At 38.2% G+C, this 26318-nt stretch overlaps 1 pseudogene; it reads right to left on the bottom strand.

The window, feature by feature from the left end:
* Positions 1-9991: 9991 nt before the first annotated feature.
* Positions 9992-13933, bottom strand: LOC145802694 (peroxidase 60-like; annotated as a pseudogene).
* Positions 13934-26318: the final 12385 nt, after the last annotated feature.

The following is a 26318-nucleotide window of genomic DNA, read 5'->3' as shown; positions in this document are numbered from 1 at the left end:
GGGGTTCAGCTTATAGAAGTGGAGAACTTGACGAAAAAGGGGATCAAGTGGAAGCCGAAGTCCACATTCGGTAAAAGCAACTATTGGAAAAGGCATTGTATGGTCTGTGGGCACGATGGTATCATTATCCCCAGCCAGCTTAAGGTGAACGTCGGCTGGGATAGAGAATTCTTGCCTAAAGTATTCAAGTTTTGTTGGGGTATTTACCCTATGCCTCCACATACCCATTATGTCGGCTTAAACTACGAGGAATATGTTTCAGAAAATGGGCGTTTTTCAGGTTTCCCTAAAGATTAAGGGTTCTACAGACAAATCCCAAATCTATGAAGTATGAAGATAAAAATCGAGGGCACAGATCTGGGGCAGACACAAAAAAGAGAAAACAAAGACGAAGTTTCAGATTCAAGAATAGAGGTATAGTTCTCAGAAACAATAGAGATATAGAAACAAATCAAGAACAGCGGTAAAGAGAATGATGAAAAAGCATAGAAGTCCAAGGTATAGCCACAAATTCAAGATACGAATAAATCCAAGACCTCGAACAAGATCAGTAATGGCAACAGACAGACAAAAGCACATAAAGAGAATGGAAGAAGTAAAGGAAAGGGTCTTACCAGGACAAATAAAGCCAAGGCAATGCTCGCTAAACCCAGAAATTGGTTGCAACAGCAAAAGAAGGCTTTGCAAGGGAGAGGGATTAAGCGCAGTTCCAGAAGAGAGACTGAAGCGATGGCAGATTCAAAGAAGAATGAGCTTTCAGAGAGAGAAAGAGCAAGAAGACGGAATGAAAAAGTGAAGAAAAGATAGAGGCAAGAGAAAAATTTTGTCAAAAATGTGAAACAACGGCAAAATTAGGGCAATCATTACGCCTAGGGTAACGTACGCGTCAGACGGCGCAGACGAACGAACAGACAGCTTCAGGCGCGTCACTGACACGCTCCAATGAAGACGAAACACGTAAAAGAAACAGTTAGATATGCATGACAGCTCATGCGCGTGGGAGAGTACGACCGAAGCCTTGTTCTCCGAAGAGAACACGTCGGCCGAAAATAGATAATCTTGGCTAATCAGTTTTTGAACCATTACTTAGAAAAGAAGTAACAAAATTTCGGAATAGGTTCCATCACCTCAGAATGCCGAGGTAATAGAACCTAGGGGGCAGTTGTGGGGATATATTTTCTGAATACCAACACGTGGCATGGTGACGCCGACGTGTCAGCCGAGGTGCCACGTGCCCTGGTAGTTAAGCCGAGGTAATCTCGGAGAAGCCGAGGTCATCTCCGAAGATATCGGAATCCGAGATAAGGGGCAAGAGTCCTAAGGCAAAAAGGGGATTTAATCAAGATAAGGATAGAGCTCTTTGGGAGTTTATCTTTATCACTTAAAAGAGTCCAGAGTAAACAGTAAATTAGAGTTCATAGAAGTCATACTTCTAGTGGGACTTGGATTGAGTATATTATAAAAGAGAGGCACCCCCGTGGGTCCAAGGTATGTAATTTATACTTTGAGTATTCAGTTTAGTACTTGATTATCTTTGAGAGATATATTGACTTGATCGTCGGAGTGCCCCCGGGTGGAAGAACCACCGCCGGAGCTTTTTCTTTCTGTTTCAGGTTGCTTAAGCCATCTATTCTGCTTGTGTTCTCCAGCTGATCACTAAACGGGCAGTGTGGTCAGATTTTCACCCACACAGTAGGTTATTTTTTAACATGTTCACTATATAATTTAAGTTCTACTACATATTTTGTATACCTAATTATATATTTGCAATGTCTTTAAATTAAACTTTTAATTAAAAAATGTAATCTAATAATTTAATATTATAAAAACTTTGATTCAGTAGTTTATCATGATAGCCAACACCCTAATTAATTGAGTTCAATACTAGTACCATATGATTCAATCTTCTCAAATCCATTTCAAACTCAATTGGAAAAAAAAAAAAAAAAACCTCCACTGCTAAAGATGCAAAACATTTCACCTACAGCCACTACAAGAAAAGTAACTTATGGTGACGAAAAATTGTGAAGAAAATAAATTTCGTCACTAAATAAGAATAATTCGTGACGAATTATAAAATTTTGTTACATATAATAAAAAAGAAAAAATTATAGGTGTCGAAATTTATTTTCGTCAATAAATACTTCTTTTCAGGTGAGGAAAAATTAAATTTCGTCACCAAAGATTTTCCCTCTAATTTTTTTGGGTGGCACCAAAATTTTCAGACTTTTGGTGAGAAATTTTTTTGTCACCAATTATAAAATTATTAGTGAGAAATATATTTTCGTCACTAATAATTTTTAATATTTTTAAGATTTTTTGGTGAGGAATTAATGTTGTCACCAATTTTGGTGGGAAAAATTTTGAGTATTGAGCAGCATTGAAAAAATAGGGTTCTAGTTATTTTTTTCCCCCTTTTCTGTTTGTCATCTCCTTTTCCATTTATCATCTCTATATCTCTCTCTCAAAACACACGCACCTAATACTCTCCGCCATCGCTCTTTGCCCTCGCTACTCCCCCTTTAGCGCCTGCACTACCGTCGGCCCTTGTTGTCTTTCTACGCCGCGGCTAACATCGCATCTCTGAGCAAGCATATTGTTCTCTCTCTACATTGGACTTGTATAAATAGGGCTCCACTCTTTGCATCAAACCCAGGTTCTTTTTCTCTATTTTTTCTTGTATTCCATCAATTTGATTGAGCTATTGTAGAATTTTTATGGGTTTTCAATCTTCACAATTTTTTTAGCTTCTAATATGGCTTTGTTGCTGATATGTTAAATAAATTTTGAATTGTTTTCTTTATTGAGCGATTTAAAAGCTTTAATTTATCATATGGGTTTTTAAGTTTCATATATTTTTTGAAATTTTTTCAGTAGTTGATGTATTTAGTTAGCCATTACTGCTCTGCTCAAGGATTAGATTTCTAAACTAGGGTTTCGATTTTGGTGATTTGTGCAATTTGATTCCTTCTAGTCTACCGCCTAAAGATGGTATTTTTATTTTGTTATTATTCTACTCTGTGTCTATCAAAATTATTTGGGTGAAAAGGACATTTATTTTAATTATTCATTTGGATATTAAGTTATTTCTAGCGAGATTATTTCTAAGATCAATGAGTTTGGACTGTGATATTCTGATTAATGATATTGATAATGAAGCTGTAACACACTAACATTGTTACATTATTGTTTAGTTGATAGCAAAAAGCAATTCTGGATGTTAGAAATACTATGTTTGCCTTACAAACAAACCAGATGGCATGGAATAACTCTATGTTCAACAAACCAAATGGCATGGAATAACTCTTTTAAAAATAAATCAAAAATAATAAAATTAAATTACAATTTCTAAAACAAAACAAAATACAAAATTAAGAATCTAAATGATAGAATCTACTCATAAAGTACCTTACATCACAGCAAAGTGGCAAGTTTGATACTTGGGCGGTTTCCTATCAAACATGGGCCTTTTAAAACTAATCCACCAATATTAATCTAGATAACTATTTACCATTCTATTATCCTATGATCCAAATAGACTAATTAAGTTGTCTTCATTTAGTAATGCTCTCGATTATGGGGTTTTTGAAATGTATCTTTATCTTGATGGTATTGTAGCAGAGGTTGGTTAGAGATTTTTACAAAATCCTCAATCAAGTGAGTACTGAAGAAATCTCAGATGACCTGAAGTTGTCGAAGTCATTTTTGAGCAACAATTGCTATTTTATTTGAGCAACAATTTCGTAAATATATAAAAACTTTGGTTTTACTTTATTTGATTTAAGAAAGTGAAAGACATTGTTCTTATGAGTACAATGAAACAAAAATGAAGGAAAATGATGAAGATTTGAAGAAAAGAAGCTAGAGAGAGAGAGTCTAATTTTGCTCTAGTTTTCATTCTGTTCTTTGAAGAAGAAGACATAAGTTTTATCCTGTGTGAGTGTGTTTTTTGTACAACCTAGTTAATTATTCAGTGTGGTTGTGTCCTAGGATGGTTTTTACATCCTACTGAATTAGTCATTTAGTGGGGTTGAGGCTAAAATTATTTATTACATCCTAATTGTTTTGAGACAATTGGATGGTTAATTTTATACCAGAAATTATCTTTTTGTTTATATATTGAAATTGATTTTGCCTATTTGATTCTTGCATAAAAAATTTGTGAGATTTCAGTTTGTGAAATCTAGTTATAGCAGATTTTTGTGGGCCTGAGTTGTAGCAGAATATTTAAAATAAAATAAAAAAAAAATTTGAAGGTAAAAGAAATTTATTTTCTTTTGGTGGGAGTATATTTTAATATACTAAAATAATTTTTTATTCAAAAAAATAAATTATTGAATCAAAGGCATCTCTGTCGACACTAAGAATCATGTGAAAATTAACATTCAGGTTATTGAACATTTTCTGTATTTATTATGTGCTCCATCACCATCAAAATTTTTTATTTGGTTTTATCTGTTTTGTGTGAGAATTAGCAATGTACAAGTTTTCCTATTTCTGACCAGCTAGAGTTATACCCCCCAAATAATGTTTACTTGAAAATTATACCTCAACAGTTTGTCATTTTCACATTTTTTAATTACTTAAAAAGTCCTAGTGTATATGCAAGATATTTCTGTATGCATATTTTAGCTTTGATTTTTTCATGCTTTATTTATTATGTGCACATATCAATCAGGTTTTACAATTTGGCTTAATAGGTAGTTAAATGAGCAGAACATGCTCTCACTGAACTTGTATGTTTATAAAGTTGGGCACAATTCTTGATAAACTGAGTCTAGATTTTAATGGATCAAGCCTCTTTAAAATAACAAGAAATACGTATGTGCAAGGGAACTGTTACTTTTGATATGTTTTTGGCTCTGGCAATTTCTTGTACCCCATTAAAAATAATAAGCACTATTATTTTTTTTGCTTCTGTTTAAAGTGCTTTAAAATGAGGAGGTGAATTATGTCTACTTAGCAACCAGTAAAATATTTGCAACTTTCTTGACTTTATACTTAGATCTATATTATCATACATAACTTTTTGCTCTTTGTTTTGTTATTTTTGCAATTGAGTTCTGATTTGTTGTCGCATTTTCATGCTGATAATACCCCCAGGCTCAACTTAACATATTGCCTTTTATTTCTTTTGACCTGTATGTTATTGTTCTTAAGAATTTCAGGGGGGAAATTATTGAATTCTCTGTTGACAGAATTTTTGCTCAGCTTCACTTTTGCTCATCTGCCTTTTAAGGCTGGTGAAAATTAGGGTAACAAATGTTTCTACAGTTGTCAATTAAGGATCCTGTGGATGGAGGAGCTTTCAGATGCATAATATATAGACTATGCTCTTTGAGATTTTTCTGTGCTAGTTTTTATTATGATAACAGGAGGGTTTTATTTTTGTGCTGGTTTTATTTTGATGACAGTATGAGGATTTGATTGGGTGATCTTCACCTAAACAAACTTTATTTATTGTTAACAATTTGTGGGATTCTTTTCTCACTCTCAGTGAGTTGGAAAATGTGGGATGTTTGACTGTTGTTGAACCAATTTGTATGAGTTTTTTAATTAGAGCAGATGTACTGCAGCTGGGAATTGGTGTAGCATATGCATAAATTATCATCATCATGGCATTATAATAATGTGTCTTGTGCTATCTGCATTATCCATGCACATTACCAATGGACTGATTTCCCTATTTTGGTGATCAACACAATCTTCCTAGTATAATTTAGTAACTAGAGGACTAGTCCTACTATCAGCTGAAAATAGAAAAGTGATCAATGAATCAAAACCATTTGTCTGAAACCTTAATTGCATCTGAACTGGATGTAAATGGGGCAATTTTAATGATTCTAAAATGTTTGTTGATTTGTACAATGATCAATAAATCAGAGATGTAATTTTCAAGTAAGGAGGGATTATTTAAGTTATGGAAATATGTCATTTTTTTTTTTTTGCCTTGATGACTTTAGGTTGACACTAGTGTTGTTCCAATAAAATTTGACCATGCATCCCATGTCTTATTTTGGTTTGATGTTGGGCACTACACTAGCTCAATTTTGATTGAATAATCAGGCCAAATTGTATTTTTCACTCTCATCAGTTTGCTATTGTTTCAAAGATATTGATCAAGTCTTTCTATCTCTGATATCTTAGTGTGATAGTTATGATGGTTAAGAATATTGTCTCACTGAAGAAGTGTTTTGCAGGAATGCTTCACGTGGTTTATGTCAATGTGAAAAGGATTAATGGAAAGCTGTCCAGAAGGGGCTTTGGAGCTCTGTCATGTCACCTTATGCGGATAGATATATTGATGTTAAGTTCATTGGTGAAATTTCTGGTCCTGTCACATTGACAGATGAAGATGGTCAGACATTTATTTCCTGGTTCTTAGGTCTAATTCTTATTTTGTTCTCTCTCTCTCTCTCAATGTTTATTTTTGGTTTTTATGGTTTGTGCAGAGTTTCAAAGATGGCGTTTCCTTTGTCTTGCTTTTGGTTTTGTTTTATTGCTGTTGGCATCAGTGGTCAGTAGTTGGGTTCCTTTCTATTATAGCAGTTCAATGGAAATAGGAGTTTTGCTTGTCATTATAATCCTTCTTTTTCAGGTATTTGGATTTGGTGGCATTGTACAGTAGTTTTTTTTCGATCTGTTTCTTTTCAACTTGCTCTAACTTCTTTATTCTCATATGGTGTGTGACCTCTTGATTGTAAGGTTTTAAACTTAATTTTATTGCACATCAAATATCAAAGTTGACTTCTTTTTGAAAATTGAACCTCGGTTAAGAGTAAAAGTAGACTGGTGTTCACTAGTTGTATTGGCAATGTGACTAATGTTATAAAAAATCTTGTAACTTGTGGGGCTTTTTTTTTTTCTTTCAAATATTTATTTTTATTTAATTTTATAATTTCATGATAGCTTCAAGGGAGAAGAGATGGGAAGAAGAATAAGTTATGATGTTTGTCCTTCTCTAGCTTTAGAATTGAAAGATAAAGAGAACAAAAAAGTATTCTTTTCACTATATTGAAGAATTTTTGCCAAATGAGTAGTGTTTACTGCAATTTTATTACTTGCTAGATAGTTTTAGAATTTCATATTTTCCTATGAATCCATTTTACTTTCAAAATTCAACAATAAGGTCTAAAACAGTGGAGTCAATGTGACTTCTTCTATCCCCTCTTCTTTTGCACTTCCCCTATCCGTATCTACTTGTGTCTTGCTTTCAAAGTCTTTACTTAACATCTAGGGGCCATTGGCAAAAATGATAATCTTATTTTCCCCTCCCAAGATAAGCATTTTGTTTCATTATGGAAAAACAGTCACTAGTAAAGGGGCTGCTAGCTGTAGTGCAGTGTACTAATAAATATCAAAAGCAAATTGAGATTACTGGTGGTGGATCGTGGATGAAGGTTGAGAGTATAACATGTGGAATACCTTATGTTGTCTCTCAATTAAATGTGATATATTTAGATTCTTAGAGGGAGATGAGTTTTAAATTTTACTTCCCTGCAAGGGAGAGAAAGATGAGAGGGCTGAAAGGTGCTTGTCCATTAGGTGTTGGGGTCGAGTTTGGCCATGTACGATGGATGCCTGGTGGACTGTGTCTACGAGGTTGTTGAGTCACCCAACCTTGGTGTTCGGGGAAGTGGTTTCTGGGTTTTGTTTTAGAGGTGGTTGATAGCCATGGTGGCCCATGAGGCTATTGGTCAGTGGTGGCATGTGAGGCTGATTAGTTTGTCTCAAACATGTCCTGTGATTCTCTCTAGTTCTTGTTGCCATTAGTACTAGTGATACATGGTATTTCTGTAATATTTTGGCATCTTTTGTTATCCGTGTTGCTTATCATCAAAGGATCACCTTAACTCTTTGAAGTTTTGGATTGTTATATGCATTTCTACTAAATTCGTTTATAAAATAAAATTATTTATATATGAGTTTAGATGTAATTGATAATATATTAACGTTTTCCTTATTTATTTTCTTCGCAGATGGTTTTTGATGACATTTGGAAGCATACTTGCAAATTAAAATTAAGTTTGGATTTTTTTTTCTTGTAAACTGATACTTAGTTCTAGTTGCAAATCAAGATTGAGTGTTTATTTTATTTTTTGCAGATTCCACGTTAGGTCATTTTGGGATTTGCTATGATGTTTTTTTTTATTTTTTTTTTAATTTTTATACTTAATGGAATATTATTAAATTTGTTTGATGGATATATTTTGATTTATAATATAAATTGTTTAGTAAATTTTTTGTGTGGAGTGGTGTATAATAGCTAGTGGATTTCTTAACACATTTAGAAGGCTATTGTGATATAAGTAGGGATATTTACGAAATAATAATTTAAATTGAAATATAAAATATAGAACAAGTTTAGTGACGAATATTTTCGTCGTCTGTACTTGTTAGTTTGACAAAATGATTATTCGTCGCTAATAAATATTTTTGTGACAAAATTTATCACAACTTATATATGAAAGTTTTCATTGATTTTGTTATTTGGTGACTAAAAATTTCGTCATGTATATATATTTTTGTCACGAAATATATTTCGTCACTCATATCTGACTTTTGGAGACGAAAAATTTCGTCAACTTTACATCTTACCGTGACGAAATTATTTCCTCATCAATGATCAACATGTGTGTGCAGACGTCCCCGAACGCCCCGAGAGGAACGAGCTCCCCGTTCCGTTTGATATTGGGCTCACTATAGCTCAGGACTCTAAAATTGTCACGGTTCTAAATCTGAACCAAAGAGTCCAAATCCGGCAAATCGTTTTGAGAAAAACAGATTTTGAAAGAAGTGCCAAACATGGACTGCTTTGCCAGATACAGAGTCGCCACCTAAATATTTTATTTTGGGGAAATTTAGGAAACCCTAACTCGTTTGCCTAAGGCCACGTGTCCGTCATCACCAAAGTTGCCTCGGCTTGGGAACTTGGATACGAATGGGGAAGGTCACTTCGTGAGCACCCCCGCTCGCCCGATCAAAGATCGGCCTCTACTAACCATGATATCAAGTTTTGAAAACATTGTGTGTTCTTATTCCGGTTATTAGCCTAGATTACTATGTGATGCGTACAGCATACAAGTATAGACTGGGTCGCCTGAATTGGAACAAAACATTTCATGTTTGTTTATTTGAAAATGGTTTGATGGTGTTACTCGCAAGTAGGCTAAGACGTGGATTTGCCACCCTCGGGTGGGCTTAGAAAACATGATTTTGCCACTATCTAGTGGGCTTAAAACACACATTTAATGAATTGTTCCAATTCAAATAACCCAACCTTCACCCACAGGCATTCAGGCAGTTATATCACAAGCATATAGCCTCATGGTAAGCATGCTATTCATGGCAGTCACTCACACGCATGCAAGGATCACTGCTGGAAATGAGGGTTTTAGCGGCGTTTAAAAAACGCCGCTATATGTCTTAAAAACGCCGTTAAATCTTTTTGTGACGTTTGATACCAAACGCCGAAGATGCGGCCGTCGCTATAACTTTATGACGCTTTAGAAACGTCACTATATGACTATAGGCGGCGTTTCTAAAAACGCCGCTAAAAGTTCTACTAACGGTAATATGACGTCACCATACTATTTAGCGACGTTTTTAAAACGCCGCCGTATCTCTATTTTCAAAAAAAAATATCCAAACATCGATGTAATATTTAGCGACAGTTTTAGAAATGCCGTGATAGTCTTTTTTTTTTAATTGTGCTAATTTTATATGATTGAACTAAAAAATACCTGTAATTAAACTAAAAAATAGCATTAATATGAAATAATAACTCCCATTCAAAATGCAACATTAATTCACTTTCTCATTCAATTTAATATCCAATCACCATTAATAACAAAATAACATATCCAAAAGTGAATTGTAACCAACAAGAAGGTTGACTGAATTGTAAGCAAGTGGCCAACAGCTTTTCAGGAAAATAAATGAGGAGGTACTGAGCTCAGGACAAGGAATGCAACAAAAAACGGGAGTGAGATTAATCTGATGACTTCACATTCATGCTGATCTTGAACTGGCCAAGTCCTCCAGATCTTGGTGACAGGCCTTCATATAAAGCCCCAAGCATACGCCTGAAAGTAAAACAAAGGAATAAAAAGTATTTCAGAATGAATAAACACAAAATCAAGCCACAATTGACAACAAGATAGAAGCAGCAACAAAAACCAACCACAGAGCAAAGCTTACCCCTTCAACAATCTGTGGATGGATCTTAGAAGAGCTACATGAATCTCCCCTAACAACATTGGATCCTGAAAATAGTAGGGAGCAGCTAAAACAATAAGATGAGAGTAAGGATAAAGCAAATAGTCTAAAGGCAAAATTAAATACAAGGATCTCAAGAACTTACATAATCATGAAAAGCTTGAATAAATTCATCCAGCATAAATGGCCAAAGCCCCAGAACGTCAGCAAAATTTATTAAAAATCTCCAGACCTAAAAATCAATTCACAGGTAATAACATTAGAATGATCACAATACCTCCATAAGCATCACCATTAGATCTAGTCCATATGTTGCTTGAAAAATTGTAGTTCAATCAACATTTAGTCAGTCTTAATTTTTTGTCTTCCTTACATTTTCAACTAGATGATGCAGCTCAAGTCTGTTCTTGCCACCCCAAAGTTGACTGTGTGAAGTCTAAATCTAAACCAACAGGGCCCAAGAAGCACAATCAATAGGATCAAAGGAACAGTATGAAAAATTTTTAGAATTCAAGGTTTCCTCTAATCTTATCATCTCAAAAACTAACCTACCCTGGAAACTACAGACTGATTTGTTACTATTAGCTAAATATGTTGCGACTCAAAGGGTGAATCCTCCGCTGTATCAGGTCTTGTCACAGGGTTCCTCTGTTAGTTTCTGTTTATGGCCTTGGTCCTCCATGTAACAAAATAACTTACAAAAAAAATTAATAATAAAAAGAAAAGATAATGGAATACCTTGTATAAGTAATGCCGATGTATTGAGACTTGGACAAGTTTCTTATAGACTTCCATTCTGATGATTGCTAAGATACGCTTCTACCTGCCCTGTTGCTACCAATATAAGTCCTACAATGCAAAATCACAACTGTTAAGATAGAAGATAGATAGATCATTAGGAAAAAGCTTATACTAGAATAAAAATACAGTTAATCAACTTTTCTTTATGGAATTGTATACAAGGCATCAAATTAAAGCAATCTGCTGGCTTTTACATGTGGCAATTCGTCGACTGGGAAGCAAATAGCACGACATGAATCTACAAGCAAGTGCTTTAGAAAAATGTACTAGAAATTTCAGTTAGTCATCATTGTTGATTTTTGTACAGAAAATGGTAGTTTTCCGGTTATCGCCCGACCTCAATTAAATTTAAGTTAATCATGTTATTTCTTATCACCACATCTCAGGTTCTCCTCGGTTTTCCTCTATTTTTTTTTTAATCACCCTCCACATGGATCAAATTACTCCTCAATTCACATGTTCAACTTAATAGGAATCGTGCAATCACACAACCATCTTGATACTTTTCCACTTTTTTGTACAACTAGTCACCTCATCCACATAGAACTAGTTTCCTATTTCAAAATCCATTTCTCCTAATCATTCTATTCTTAAGGAGAGCTAAAATTTCTTATCTTTCAAAAAAAAATGTATTAGAAAAAAAAATCAAAGGGGATGCCACTCATGTAGAAAAAGAAGAAAAAACAAAGCAAAACAAAACAAATCAGGAAAAGACACACACACGAAAAAATAAAGGCATATATATCACCTCTGATATCAAAAGACTCTACAAAATTCACAAATTGAGTAAGGCTCAAGGCAACAATTCCCATGACCCAACTACATGAATGCCACCTGTATATCATGTGCATCTTGAACCATATATGTAACCAGAGTCAACACACAATCAGTCAACAAAAAATTCAACCAATGATCTGGTCTAGAAGGTCTTTAAAAACTTGGTTTTTCATGTTATGTAAACTATGTTTTAAATAATGTGATTCGCAAAACAAGAGAATTCCCTTTCGAATACAAACAAATTATTGAAGATGTGTGACCTATTGGGAAGAAAAATATACGAACAAAAAGAAGATGCCACACACCAAAAAACTAAGGCAAAAAAGAAGAAGAGAGAGATTCCATAAAACTTACCTTCAATGCCTCCCATGCAGTAGCATGATCTTCTGGTGCCTGCACAAGGAACAATGAAATAACACATTGTCCTAAAAAACATTTGATAGAATATCCAACATACAACTAGCAAAGGCCCAATACCAATTTTGCAGTTTCATCTTCAAGGTCTGAAGCTGCAATCCAGTCAACTGATGGCTTCAATGAACACGCAATACAAGCATGCAGATAGAGAAAAACGTGGGGTGCCCTTAAAATAATTCATAGCCACATCACTACTTGAAAGGGAAAAATCGTAGATATTTGGTATATTTACATAGCAGATAGCTTTGAAAAGAAAGAGCATTCATGGTAAAAACAAACACTCATCATCCTATTGTCCTAACAGTTGATGAAACAGAGCTTCTTATTCCTAGAGAACAAGTTTATCAGAAATTTCTTGCCACAAGCCTAAGATCCTACAATCAATTTTAACAGCTTTTTCCTTGGGCTATATTTCGATCATTAACTTGTGGTGGGAAAAGTCAAGAAGAAAATGAAGTGAAATAAGACTCTTTTTTTTTCCACTTGATAAATCCATGATCTGACCATAACACTAATTTGTGTTGGTGTGATCGTGCAGGTTTGTCACTTCTGAAATCCCAACTAGAGAATAACAGCCGTTCTGAACAAGCATAGAGGATATCAAAACCATTCAAAAGCAGCATAAATTTGATTTGGAAATCATATCCCACGACTGCTGCGTATTTCACTGTGTCAGTGGTTTGTGGATCCAACGCCAACTCTTGATCAATTTGAAGAATACCTTTTCCTAGTAGTATTTCCTGGTAATAAGAATTATCCACAACATAGGCACTCACAGGGTTCTCATCAAGATCAGCAGTGTTATCAACTGTTGCATTTTGAGGACACCGAGATTTCAAAATCTCTAACAGCACGAGATTCATGATCGGGTCAGGCTTTCCACTGTTTTGAAAATTATAGAGACGATCTTCGAAGAGTGAACAATGTGCAACTCCAACAGTGTGACCACCTATATAAAATAGTCAGTTAGTCATTAACAAACAATTGATTTGTCGTGCATATATCAAATAAATCACTTGAGAAGCAGTGATGACAGCACTATATTCGAAGCATTTTGTTGTGAAATTTTACTGTTTAGCATTACTAGATGAGAAATAAAGGCGGCGAAGGTAAATTACCAAGAAGATAAACCATGTCGATGACATCAAGTCCTTTATTGGCAAATACATTGATGGAATCAGACACGGATATAAAAGGAGCTGGGAGATCCACATTTTGAGCTAGAGATACAAGACCGTCTCTTCACCCTGTTTGCACCGCGTATCTATTTCCTCCAGCCTACATGTACCCAACCCAATATAAACCACCATTGTAAGTTATCACATCATTATATGTTGATTAATAGCAGAGAGAGAGAGAGAGAGAGAGAGAGAGAGAGGACACATTACTCACCAAAGACACTACATCTCTGGCAGCCATAACAATGATATCAGCACATGAAACTACTCCAGGACACACTGCCTCAACAGCAGCTTTTGCTGCATCAATAATGTGAAAGCCCCTTACACTTAGATTAGGAAATGCAGTTTTCTCGCTGTTGCTCCCATCTAGTAGGATTGATGCATCACATCCCTTTTCATTGTTTAAACCCAAATAAATAAATAATAAATCAAAGTTAGTGTAACAAAATTCAAATTGAACATCTACATGTAAAATGAACATCTACCACATTAATCAATATCCTAGAACAGTTTCTTCTATTTTTCTCATTAGATATCATAGACCAATTCTATTAATAACAGTTGAACCTGATAAATAATCAAGCATTACAACAATGTCTTCATGTATAGCAACTACTCATGTATACTCAAGCAAATTGATAAGTCAAGCAAACAATGAATGAGCTTTTCCCACAAGTGTCACACTAAAACTGAAGAAGCTTCCAAAGAACAAACTAAAGATAAACTCACTCAGTTATAGTAATTCATTCAGAATCATTACACCAAAGCAAGTTGATTAGCCAATGTTAAAACCCTTGAATAAACTAACTTACAAACTATAAAGCCAGAACGACAAATAAAACAAAATACCACATAAATAAAGAACTCATTTTTGATGAATAATATTGACGTCTTCAAATATTGAATGTTCACTAAATCAAACATACAGCAGAAAAAAATGTATCCAATCCTTGACATATACACACAAATTTCATATGCACAAACAAAATACATACAAAACACTGATGATCATGGACGAGAGAGAGGGAGAGAGAGAGAGAGAGAGAGAGAGAGAGGGTACCTCTTTATTCAAAATTATGATTCTTATCTTCTCACAGAGATTGAAAACCCTAAAGAACAAAATCCACATAAATATCAAAATGCCAACCCCCCAAAAAAGAAACGAGAAAGAAAACAAAAGAAGAAACAACAATTGAAAAAATAAATAAATAAATAAAAATTATAATCTTGAGTCACGTATCGATTTTTTCTTTTAACTGGAATCACAGATCGATCAATTTCAATTTCATAGTTCTTGGTTACAATTTCAATTTCAATAACCAAATCGAGAGAGACGGAAGGAAGAGCTTGTGAGAGACAGAGAATCGATACCTTGCTGGTGCAGATGATGGTGGCGGTGGAGCTTCGAAATCAGAGATTCAGATGAAATCGAAATCAGAGAAATCGAGCCGGTGCAGACGGTGCTGGCGGTGGAGATTCGAAATCGAAATTGCTCTGAATCTCAAAGATGAATCTGTGAGAATGATAAGGGCTTAGAGGGGGTTGAGAGAGGCGAGATTTGAAGCCGTGAGGATTCCAAATAAGATGAACTTCGAAATCAAAATCAAAATAGCCAAGATGAATCACCGAGATTGTATCATTCTGAGATGAATTGATCCATTGAGATGAATCGATCCATTGAGAGGGTTGAGAGAGAGAGCGAACGAGAGAGTGATTGAGTAAAAGATCAGGGATACAAAATGAGTGAGTGAGAGATTAGGACTTCAGAGGCTCGCCCATTTAAGGGAGAAAGAGAGAGGACATTTGAAGGCGCTTTAAGACGCCTTCTGTTATTGAAACAGTACCGTTTCAATATTTTTAAAAAGTGACGTTTAAAAAATGCCGTCGAATGTCATAAAACATGGCGTTTAATAAAACGCCATTAAATGAACGTCGTCGAAACTCATATTTCCTGTAGTGGATGCTAAAGCATAAAACTTACCGAGTACTCCAAGCCAAAACAGAAGCTAATTAGAAATCCATGCATGATCCTAATTATACGGAAATGCCTAATGCAACACATGCAAAAATGCAACTATAGCAGGCTCGGCTATTCTAAACATGGCATATGAAATGCTACAGCTAACATGTATTCAACTTGGAATTGAAAATACAATACAGTTAGTATGATGCGCTGAGCCCGGTGCATGCAAAACAGATGAATGAATGCAAACATGCTATCATACTGTATGCTAATTGAAACATGCCCTAATCTAACCATCATAAGCGGGTAAATAAAAGGGAGAAAGACGTGGGGTTGGAAGACATGCATCACACACACGCACACTTATTACAACGTTGCCCTCGCGCAGAGGGTCCGAATAAATAATATACAGTCCCAAATGAATAAATAATACAGTCTCGAATAAATACAAGAGTCCTAATTAATTTACAAATTAATCTAAGAAAGCTATAAACTGGCATGCAAGCCAGGGACTGCCTCGACTCTGATGAATGATGTATGTTTGGGCTGCCTTGCGCGGAAATCCACTAGGATGCCCCAATTAGCCTCTGTTTTGCAATTATTCTTGGAAAGCGCGCCAAGCTCCAGAAGGTTGCTAATTCTTGATTTGCTGCAACAGAGAGCAGGAAAGGGGCATAGCAATGTATTTTCACATATGTATGCATGTCTCGATCCTCGTGCCACCAATCACGCATCTCGATGCATGATGGCCGAGGGGTCGAATTGTGCAACTCAATATAGAATGAATGCACATGAAAACACAACAAGACCTGACTCCATCATGGATAATCCGGAGTGTCGGTGATTGGGAATTGAAACACGTTCCGTCACTCGAAGTACGAAACGTCCTTCGTTTCCCGTGCTCGGGCTAACTCCTATCCCAAGCACAATGCAATATGCATGATATGCATGAAATGCAACTAAGATACAACCTAACATACACAATGCTATGAAATGGCATACACGATGCACGAGATAACATGGCATACACAATGCGCTAACATACAACCTAGCATACGCAATGCTATGAAATGAAATGGCATACACAATGCATAATGGACTTACACCAACATGAGTGGACCTCAGCCACACTCACATAAGAGGCCATAAGATGAAAATGAGACACTCGAAATGCGTGCACACATGCACGCAAACCGAGGACCGACCCTAAGGCACCAAATGCCACTCTAACAAGACATGGCAAGGCATGGAATATGGAATACAAGCATGCAAATTTCAGTGCTAAAATATGACTCGAAACAGCCCCGAATCATGACAATATAGCACCCGATGCATGAAATGGTCCCGAAATGCAAGATTAAGCACATGAAATGACTTGTAGCTACATCAAGCATGCATTATTTGTACATGAAGTATGAATACAGATTCAAGGAAGCCCCAAAACAAAAATTTTTACAGTTTTAAGCAAGGCCAAACAGCAAACACAAATAGGGCTAAACCGATGCGCAAAAATGGCCCTAAATGTGAGATAAAGAAGCAAGTCACAGCTGCTTTCCCCAAACAGATGAGGGCCCTTCAACAATGTTGAAGAGGGGCCCAAAATATGACCTTTTACAGTTTATGACCGGGCCAAAAACAGTACAAAAGCATGCTCAAAATACTATGCAAAACAAGGCCAAAAAGAGAGCTATAACACAAAGTACAAGAAGGATGCTTCAAACAGTAAAATACCCTTAATGAAATATGAAGAGGGGGTCAAAATAAGGCCATTTATAGTTTGGACCAGAGCCCAAAAACAGAAGCACAAGAGGCTAATGAATCATGCAAAAATGAGGCCGAAAGAGGGATATAAAGGCAAGTGGCAAATGGAAGCCACAAACAGTGATGAACCCTTCAACAATGTTGAAGAAGGACTCAAAATAAGCTTCTTTACAGTTTGGCTCGGAGCCCAGAAATGCTTAAAAACAGGGCTAATATATCATGCAAGAATAGGCCCTAAAAGAGAGGTAAAGAACAAAGGGGGAGAAGAAGACTTCAAACAGCAAAAAGTTCTTATTCAAACATGAAGATGACCTTAAAATATGATCTTTTTCAGTTTGGATCGAAGTCCAAAAATACTTGCGAGTAAAGCTAAACAATCAAGCAAAAAAGTGCAAGTTTAAGGGAAATAGGGACTCACCCTTGAAGAACAACTTTCCAGCAGCTTTTAGTCCGAAAATTTGAGCTTTCAACCTCTTCAAATGTCCTCCAAGGTACTGAAATGAGTAATGGAGGTGATAGGCTAGGGGTTGTAGTGTAAAAAATGGTCCAAGAACAAAGGGTTTTGGAGCTTGGAAGAGAGAGAGAGAGAGAGAGATTTAATGAGAGAGCTTAAAACCAAAATTTTCTAACCCCAAAACACAGCTGGGAGCTGCTGGTTTTATAAGCGAAAGAGGTGGAAAAGAGGTGGAAAAATGGGGGGGAAATTGAAATTCAAATTTCCCCCCAAAAAGGCCAAAAAGTGGGATATAAAGGCAAGTGGTAGCTGCTGGACCCAAATGGCCGAGAGCCCTTCAACAAAGTTGAAGAGGGGCTAAAAAAAAGACACTTTGTAGTTTATGACCAAGTCCGAAACAGCTCACAAGTAAGCCTAAAATACCGTGCAAAAATAGGCCTAAAAGAGCGTTAAAGAAGCAAGTGATAGGAGGAGATCTCAAACAGCAAAAAGTCCTTAATCAAACATTAAAAGGACCTCAAAATATGACTATATCAAGTTCGGGTCGGAGCCCAAAAATGCAGAATGAAGGTTCGGAAGCCAAAACACGCAGTTCGGGGCCCCGAAAGTGGGCTGTTAAGCACCGGAAGTGGTGTCCGACCACGAAGTTGGTCTCTCGGACCGCAGTGTCCCTCAAAAGGGAGTAAATAAGATGTATGCCAAGAACCGGAGCAAACAGAGATGGTTAAGCGGTCCCGAACCGAGGCACACGGCCAATGGCTTCGAAAAATCGGAAACCAGACTCCAAACGGGCAAAATGGCCTACGACCACGAAACGTAGCCTACGGCCACTGAGAGATGATCTACGAGACCTCTCCCTCCCTTCGGGAAGAGAAAACAGAGAAAACAGAGCCTGGTTCGCAAACCGAGGCAAAGCATGAAAGAGTCCGGAAGTCCGGAGGCAAGGCTCGCAGTCGAGACTCTGAAACCCCTGAAAGAGCACAATATGCAACATCACCAAGCACTCAATCGGTGACATCTGAGTCTTAAGGTCGGTCAAAAATGGAGTGTCTACAGTTTCCCCTCTTTGAAAGAACTCGAAAGTCATAAGTGACGGGAGTGAATGTCAAAGCCCAGAGACGACCCATTTTTGACAAGGCCGAAGACTTAGACAAACAGGCAAGATAAACAGAGATGCGCCCGCAGGCATGCCCGCAGGCAGGGGGCAAAATGCAACCGACAATGCAAGAAGCCGAAGGTACTTCATGATCATGCAAATGTCGTAAGCTGTAATGAAGCACATATTCACAATAAATGCGACAGTTTTAAACGAGAAGGCAAATCAAACTACATTTCATGCAGTTATGGTGCAATCTTAGCGAGCATGTGTGATAGATACACAAAAGTGAAGAGAGTGTGCTGGGTACACTATATGAATAAAGTGTGATTGATACACTAAGTGAAGCAAAGTGTGATGGATACATAAAGTGAACAGAGTGTGATTGATACACTGAAGGCGAACACAGAGTGTGATAGATGCACTACGTGAAGCAGAGTATGATGGATATACAAAAAGTGAACGCAAAGTGTGATGGATGCACTAAGTGAACAGAGTGTGATTGATACACTAAAGGTGAACACAAAGTGTGATAGATGCACTATGTGAACAAAGTGTGATTGATACACTAAAAGTGAACGCAAAGTGTGATAGATGCACTTAGTGAATAGAGTATGATAGATATACTAAAAATGAACACAAAGTGTGATAGATGCACAATGTGAGGAGAGTATGATTGATACACTGAAGGTGAACTAAAAGTGAACATAAAGTGTGATAGATGCACTTAGTGAACAAGTGTGATGGATACACAAAAGGTGAACACAAAGTGTGATAGATGCACTAAGTGAACAGAGTATGATTGATATACTAAATGTGAACACGAAGTGTGATAGATGCACTTAGTGAACAGAGTATGATTGATATACTGAAAATGAATAAAAAGTGTGATAGATGCACTTAGTGAACGGAGTATGATTGATATACTGAAAATGAACACAAAGTGTGATAGATGCACAATGTGAGCAGAGTATGATTGATATACTAAATGTGAACACGAAGTGTAATAGATGCACTTAGTGAACAGAGTATGATTGATATACTGAAAATGAACACAAAATGTGATAGATGCACAATGTGAGCAGAGTATGATTGATATACTAAATGTGAACACGAAGTGTGATAGATGCACTTAGTGAACGATGTATGATTGATATACTGAAAATGAACACAAAGTGTGATAGATGCACAATGTGAGCAGAGTATGATTGATATACTAAATGTGAACACGAAGTGTGATAGATGCACTTAGTGAACAGAGTATGATTGATATACTGAAAATGAACACAAAGTGTGATAGATGCACAATGTGAGCAGAGTATGATTGATATACTAAATGTGAACACGAAGTGTGATAGATGCACTTAGTGAACGATGTATGATTGATATATTGAAAATGAACACAAAGTGTGATAGATGCACAATGTGAGCAGAGTATGATTGATATACTAAATGTGAACACGAAGTGTGATAGATGCACTATGTGAACTGGTGTGATTGATACACTAAAAATGAACACAAAGTGTGATAGATGCACAATGTGAGCAGAGTATGATTGATATACTAAATGTAAACACGAAGTGTGACAGATGCACTATGTGAACTGGTGTGATTGATACACTAAAAATGAACACAAAGTGTGATAGATGCACAATGTGAGCAGAGTATGATTGATATACTAAATGTGAACACGAAGTGTGATAGATGCACTATGTGAACTGGTGTGATTGATACACTAAAAATGAACACAAAGTGTGATAGATGCACAATGTGAGCAGAATATGATTGATATACTAAATGTGAACACGAAGTGTGATAGATGCACTTAGTGAACAGAGTATGATTGATATACTGAAAATGAACACAAAGTGTGATAGATGCACTTAGTGAGCAGAGTATGATTGATATACTAAATGTGAACACGAAGTGTGATAGATGCACTATGTGAACTGGTGTGATTGATACACTAAAAGTGAACACAAAGTGTGATAGATGCACAATGTGAGCAGAGTATGATTGATATACTAAATGTGAACACGAAGTGTGATAGATGCACTATGTGAACTGGTGTGATCGATACACTAAAAATGAACACAAAGTGTGATAGATGCACAATGTGAGCAGAGTATGATTGATGTACTAAATGTGAACACGAAGTGTGATAGATGCACTATGTGAATTGGTGTGATTGATACACTAAAAATGAACACAAAGTGTGATAGATGCACAATGTGAGCAGAGTATGATTGATACACTAAAGAAATGAAGTGTGATTGATACACTAACTAAAGGATCTCAAACGAAACTTCTTTGAAGGAACCGTACATACAATATCGTGCCTGAATGAGAAAGAAACTTGATAGGTACAATGCAATACAATGCATGATGTTTAAGGAATGCAATAAACAAGCGTAACGGCGCTTTAGAAAGCACCTCATGGGGTGAGTGGCGATGAACCGCTTCGCTCTGATGGGGATCTCCCCTCGTGCTCTTCGAACACTTACCTTCAACTCACTGTACAAAGGCTCTAAAATACTGACAAGGATTCTTTACGTAGAACACTTTGGATGTTGCCTTTCTTCTCGATCACATTCGCAACTTTCCCTATTCTCTAACGGGGTGACAGACTAGGTTGGTTCAGTATCCAGAATTGAGGTGCATACACGCTATCTCAACCTATGGGGCTTCCATACAGATTTCAAGCCGAGGACACGCCTCTGGGTATTTAAACCAGACTTTAGTCCCGGAAATCCCGAACCTTTACGTTCTAGGCATCAGCCATTCGAACTCTAGTTTCCACCGTCGCAGTTGGTCTCCGAGGAACTCATTGCGAACACAACCAAGATGTCTCTGGCAGGGAATGGTACTCAGGGAGAGCACTTCTGATCGCCATTTTGGCTTGAAGCAGACTTGATCTTGAGCTTGAGGTAGAGGCACACTCATACTTCGGAGCTTTGGCAAGACTTGAAGGGGTACACACGGAATGTAGTCTTGGAACTTACTGAAGTTGAAACAAACTCAGATACCCGACATTTTCCTCTTTTGCTTTTGCTTTGCAGTCCGGAACCATATATAGCTTCAGATAGGTCCTGGTTCTACTGTTCTGACGTGACTTGGGTTGAATCCTGCGATTTTATGAAAGAACAAATTCTATTTTGTACAAATGTGGAGAACGGCACGGCACTCGGAGCACAAAACGATTTTATTTTTGAAATTGAGAGATGAGTTTTCGACCAAGTATTGAGCCTACGACTGAACACAGCAAAACGACTCAACAAGGAAATAAAAGGCACACAACCTAGACATATCGAGTAACACTCGAAACGACTCAAAACAAGAATCGAGATAAAACAAAAAGACACGACACGCAGACGTGCATAGGGAGCCTGTTTCACCGGGTAGTGTTTCTCGCTCTTTCTCATTTGTGATTCTCACATCACTCGGCCCTCAGGCTCTGTTTTTTTGAAAAAGCCCTCTTCTCACTTTTTCTCTCATCGCACATCTCTCTATTCTTCAATCTCTCATTTTTCATCCCTCCCCTGGGTGGTTGATGGATGAACAACAAATTGTGGGCTCGTGCCTCTAGCATTCTGCTAGATTCTTCTTTTCCTGTGCGCAGCTAGTGAGTTCCTCTCTCAGAGGGGTTGTGCTACAACAGGATGTGTAGCAAATCTGCAGCTAACATCGGTTGATGATGCTCTGTCGGGGAGTTTGGACGTGGTTAGACCTGTCCAGATGAGGAAGTGGAATATCTTGCCCCATTCTAGTTCGTGCTTCGCACTTTGCTTGATACCTCGTTTCTTGGAGGATGTGAGAGCTTTCTGCCCTTTGTTGTGCCTGGCAAATACGGTGCCCTTTCCGACAAGTAGAGTGCCCTTTCTGGCAAGTATTTTGACAAAGGGGAAAAGACAGAACACCTGACTCAACTGTGCCCCTAGTTCATCATTTTGACCATTTTTTGTTTTTGCTTTCTACTAAAACAGTTTTGACCAACATGAGAGTTAGATTAACGCGCTTGTTCGATTTTCTGATTTAAAATCATGCAAGTTAGGCTGTGAGCACTGAGAGTTTTCCTTTTTTGGGTCCGAGAAATGGTCCAGTTTTGAAAATGGAATATTTTTCGAGAAGATTAGTCAACCTCAGTAAAAATTCTCAAAAACTATTTTTGCAAACGACCACTGCTCAACGAGCACGGAACCTACTCTCGAGATGCACAACCTCGGATTCGAAGGAAAATTGCCCTTTGCTTGAGGGGAACTGCATGGCAACGGAAAGTTGCCCCTTGTTTGAACGGCACCGCAGCGCATTGAATGGCAACGGAAAGTTGCCCCTTGTCTGAATGGCACCGCAGCGCATTAAATGGCAACGGAAAGTTGCCCCTTGTCTGAATGGCCCCGCAGCGCATTGTAGTCAGTCCTCAGAGTGACGAACACAACCAAATTCTCGGATATAGAGAAAGCGAAGATGATCAAAACCATTACATGGGCACAGTCAATTTGAAGTGTTTTACGGCTGGACTTCAGAATGAAGTTGCCCACGTATCCCAAAGATGGGAATCAAGCCTCACGTAGTTCGGGGTTAAGGTACACTCAGGTATTAACCTCTCCTTTTTAGGCTCTAACTTTTGCTAAGGCGCCCGTTGCGGGTTTTCGACCTTGCGAGCTTTGTTCTTTTTTTGTTTCAATTTTTGTATTTTTTCATTCTTTTTCATTCTTTTTCGATTTTTCTTTTTTTTTTTTGTTCTTTTCTTTGCATTTTTCTTTTTTGTTCTTTTCTCTTTTTTGTTCTTTTTCTTCTTTTCTTGCTCTAACTTTTGCCTGGGTCGCCCTTCCGGGTTTTCGGCCCAGCGAGCCTCTCAAGGGTAAAAGTGTAGCTTTATCCATGTCCAATGGTTTTGAGATCCTGAAGTCGTCTGAATCCAGGAGAATGGCTGCTGTATTGATTCGCTGAAGAACCCATCTTCGGTTCTTCGAGCACATCAGACATTTTTGCCCCTAGTTAGAGGGGTGCTTCTGTTCTAGCTTTACAAGCTTCTTCTGATGAGATCTGATCTTCTTGATCTGACTTTGGTGCCTCTTGATCGAGGGCTGCTTCCAATCTGGCCACACAGGCCTACCTTTATGGTCGATCGTTGAACACTTCGAATTGTGGTTCAAGGTTTTAAAGCAAGGACTTAAGTTTTGAGGCTGAGAGCGATCCTAAGCTGTACAATCTCGAGAGCGATTCCACACAAGTCTTCGCAAGATCGCGCAAAACATTTTGTTTTTGAAAGTTTTTAAAGAAGCGACAAATCGCTCGCACTGAAGATAGTGTGGAACCAGTCTGGATCAAGCCAGGGTCCTTCTCAATACTCACGCTGACAAGCATGATTTCAATCATTAAGGGCTTAGCACGCCTTTCTTTCTCTTGAATGATCAAAGTTTTGCAAAACCCGAGGAATTCCTTCCTCTTCGTTTTCACCGCAGTGTTCGAAAAGTTTTGAAAAACTTAGGTCGATGCAATGAATTCAAAGCACAGAAAAGACAGCTTCTAATCAAATACTGCCATCTCATTTGGAATTTCTGGTACAACTGGCACAAGGCAGAAGCAAATGCGAGAGCGTGAAAATCACTGCTGTTTCATTCAAAATCTGTTGGCACAACTGGCTCCCCGGCAGAAACAGACTCAAAAGAAAACAAAAGGACAAACACAAAACAAAATAGTGATATCCGAGGTAACGCCCCCCGGAATCACCCGACTCCTACACAACAGGACTGACTCGATACAACAAGACAAACCCAAAACAAAAGAGACTGACTCAAAACAAAAAGACAGACTCAAAAACAACAAGACTGACCCAATACCCAAGTCAGAAACTGGCATTCACAAATGCTCAAAACAGTGCCTGTCCTTCCCACATTTGGGGTAGATCGAGTGCCACCCGCAGCTGGTTCAACCTCTGATCAGATCATATTATCCCCCCACAAATTCACTGATCAAGTGCCGATAGACTTTGTAGGACTTGGTGCGGCAATGACCCCGTTGTCGAACAGATCTTGTACATCATGGCACAGACGAAAGCAACTGTCGGTGTCATGACCGGTTTGTTGATGGTAGGCGCAGTACTTAGTCTGATCATGTTTTGCAGGGATAGGATCGGGTAGGGGCCGTTGTTCCAACGGTTTCAGATGCCCTTTCCGGATTAAGACCTCTAGAGCCTTTGACAAAGGCATATGAAGTGGGGTAAAAACCCTCTTGACTCGAGGTGGGTATTTGGTTCCTTGTGAGCTACTTCCGGACGGACCGGTGAATGGGGTAGCTGTTTTTTATACGGTGGTGGTAACCATGCCCACATCAGAAGATCTTGCAGCTGCATCACCACTGGTGGTTGTATTTGAACTGCGGGAAAATGCCCTCATGGGCTGCTCTTTCTCCTGGTCAAGAAGGCCCTGCTTCATAGCGTCCTCTATTTGTACCCCCATCTCATGCAGATCAGAAAAGGTAGGGAAGGGGAATACAATCATCTTTTGCATCAGTTTTGGCTGGAGATTGCGCACAATCATCCTGATCTAGTCATTGTCAGTAGGCCTCAGGGTCATCATCGATGCCTTCGCCCTCCACCGAGTTACGAAATCTGAGAAAGTCTCTTTGGGCTCCTGCCTCGTTGTTTCGAGATCACGAGTTGTAATCTCGATCTGGGTATCGTATGAGTACTGTGCGACAAAGGCCTCAGCCATTTCATCCCAGCTTCGTTTCACTGATTCCTCCAATTTGGCATACCAGATGGCCGCGATTCCTGACAGGGTCCTGCCAAAAAGGGAAAGCTTCTGTAATCTTGTCAAGCCTATCGGGCGCAGAACATCTGAAAACAAACTCAGGTGGACCATGGGATCCCCTGACCCGTCAAAACGGTCGATGTGAGGCATCTTGAAACTGTCCGGCAGTGTCACGGCTGCGTCGGTGTACCCGTCCTCAATGTCCGGGATGGACTTTACCCCCTGGGATTTTTTGAACAACTTTTCAAGCTTGCTCAACTTCAACGCTGTATGGTCTACCTCGAACTCAAAGGGAGAATCCGGCAGGTTGATCGGTGCTTTAGATAGCTGGGGTAGGACCGGGGGCGGAGGTGGCCCTGTCGGAATGTCTGTATCTTCCTGGACATTAGCTGTCTCCCCGGGGGTTGGAATACTTGGCGGGGGGGGGGGGAGCAGATGTTCCTGTTTGCTGCTGCAGCCGGACAATTAAGTCTGCCTGTTGGGCCATGACCGCAGCCTGCTGTTTGGCGAATTCAGCTTGGCGGACAGCATCTTGCTGCATGAGTTTCATACTTTCTTGCATCTGGCACATCATTGCCTCCATCCCTGATGTGTTCTGTTGATCCATCTACCTGACTGGTGGGGTGACTAAAAACTGATAAAAAACTGAGGCCTCAGCCTGGCTATTCACTGGTGGGGTGGATAAGGGCCACTGATCTGGTAACTGCTGAACCGGTGATCTGTGCCTAACTGGCCCCTTTTACCCTGCCTCTGGCGGAGGAACACTGATTTGTCCTTGAACTGAATCTCTGACCTAACAAAGTCTATCAGCACAAGTCCGACGAACCTCGGGGAATATCGGAGTCTTCTGAAGCTATGGTTCCAGGACTACCTAACAAAAGGGAAAACATGCAGC

This window comes from Camellia sinensis, chromosome 11, assembly GCF_055761805.1.
Source record: "Camellia sinensis isolate YWXY chromosome 11, ASM5576180v1, whole genome shotgun sequence".
Taxonomy (NCBI): domain Eukaryota; kingdom Viridiplantae; phylum Streptophyta; class Magnoliopsida; order Ericales; family Theaceae; genus Camellia; species Camellia sinensis.
The sequence above is the reverse complement of the archived record's forward strand: the minus strand, read 5'-3'. Positions and strand labels throughout refer to the sequence as shown.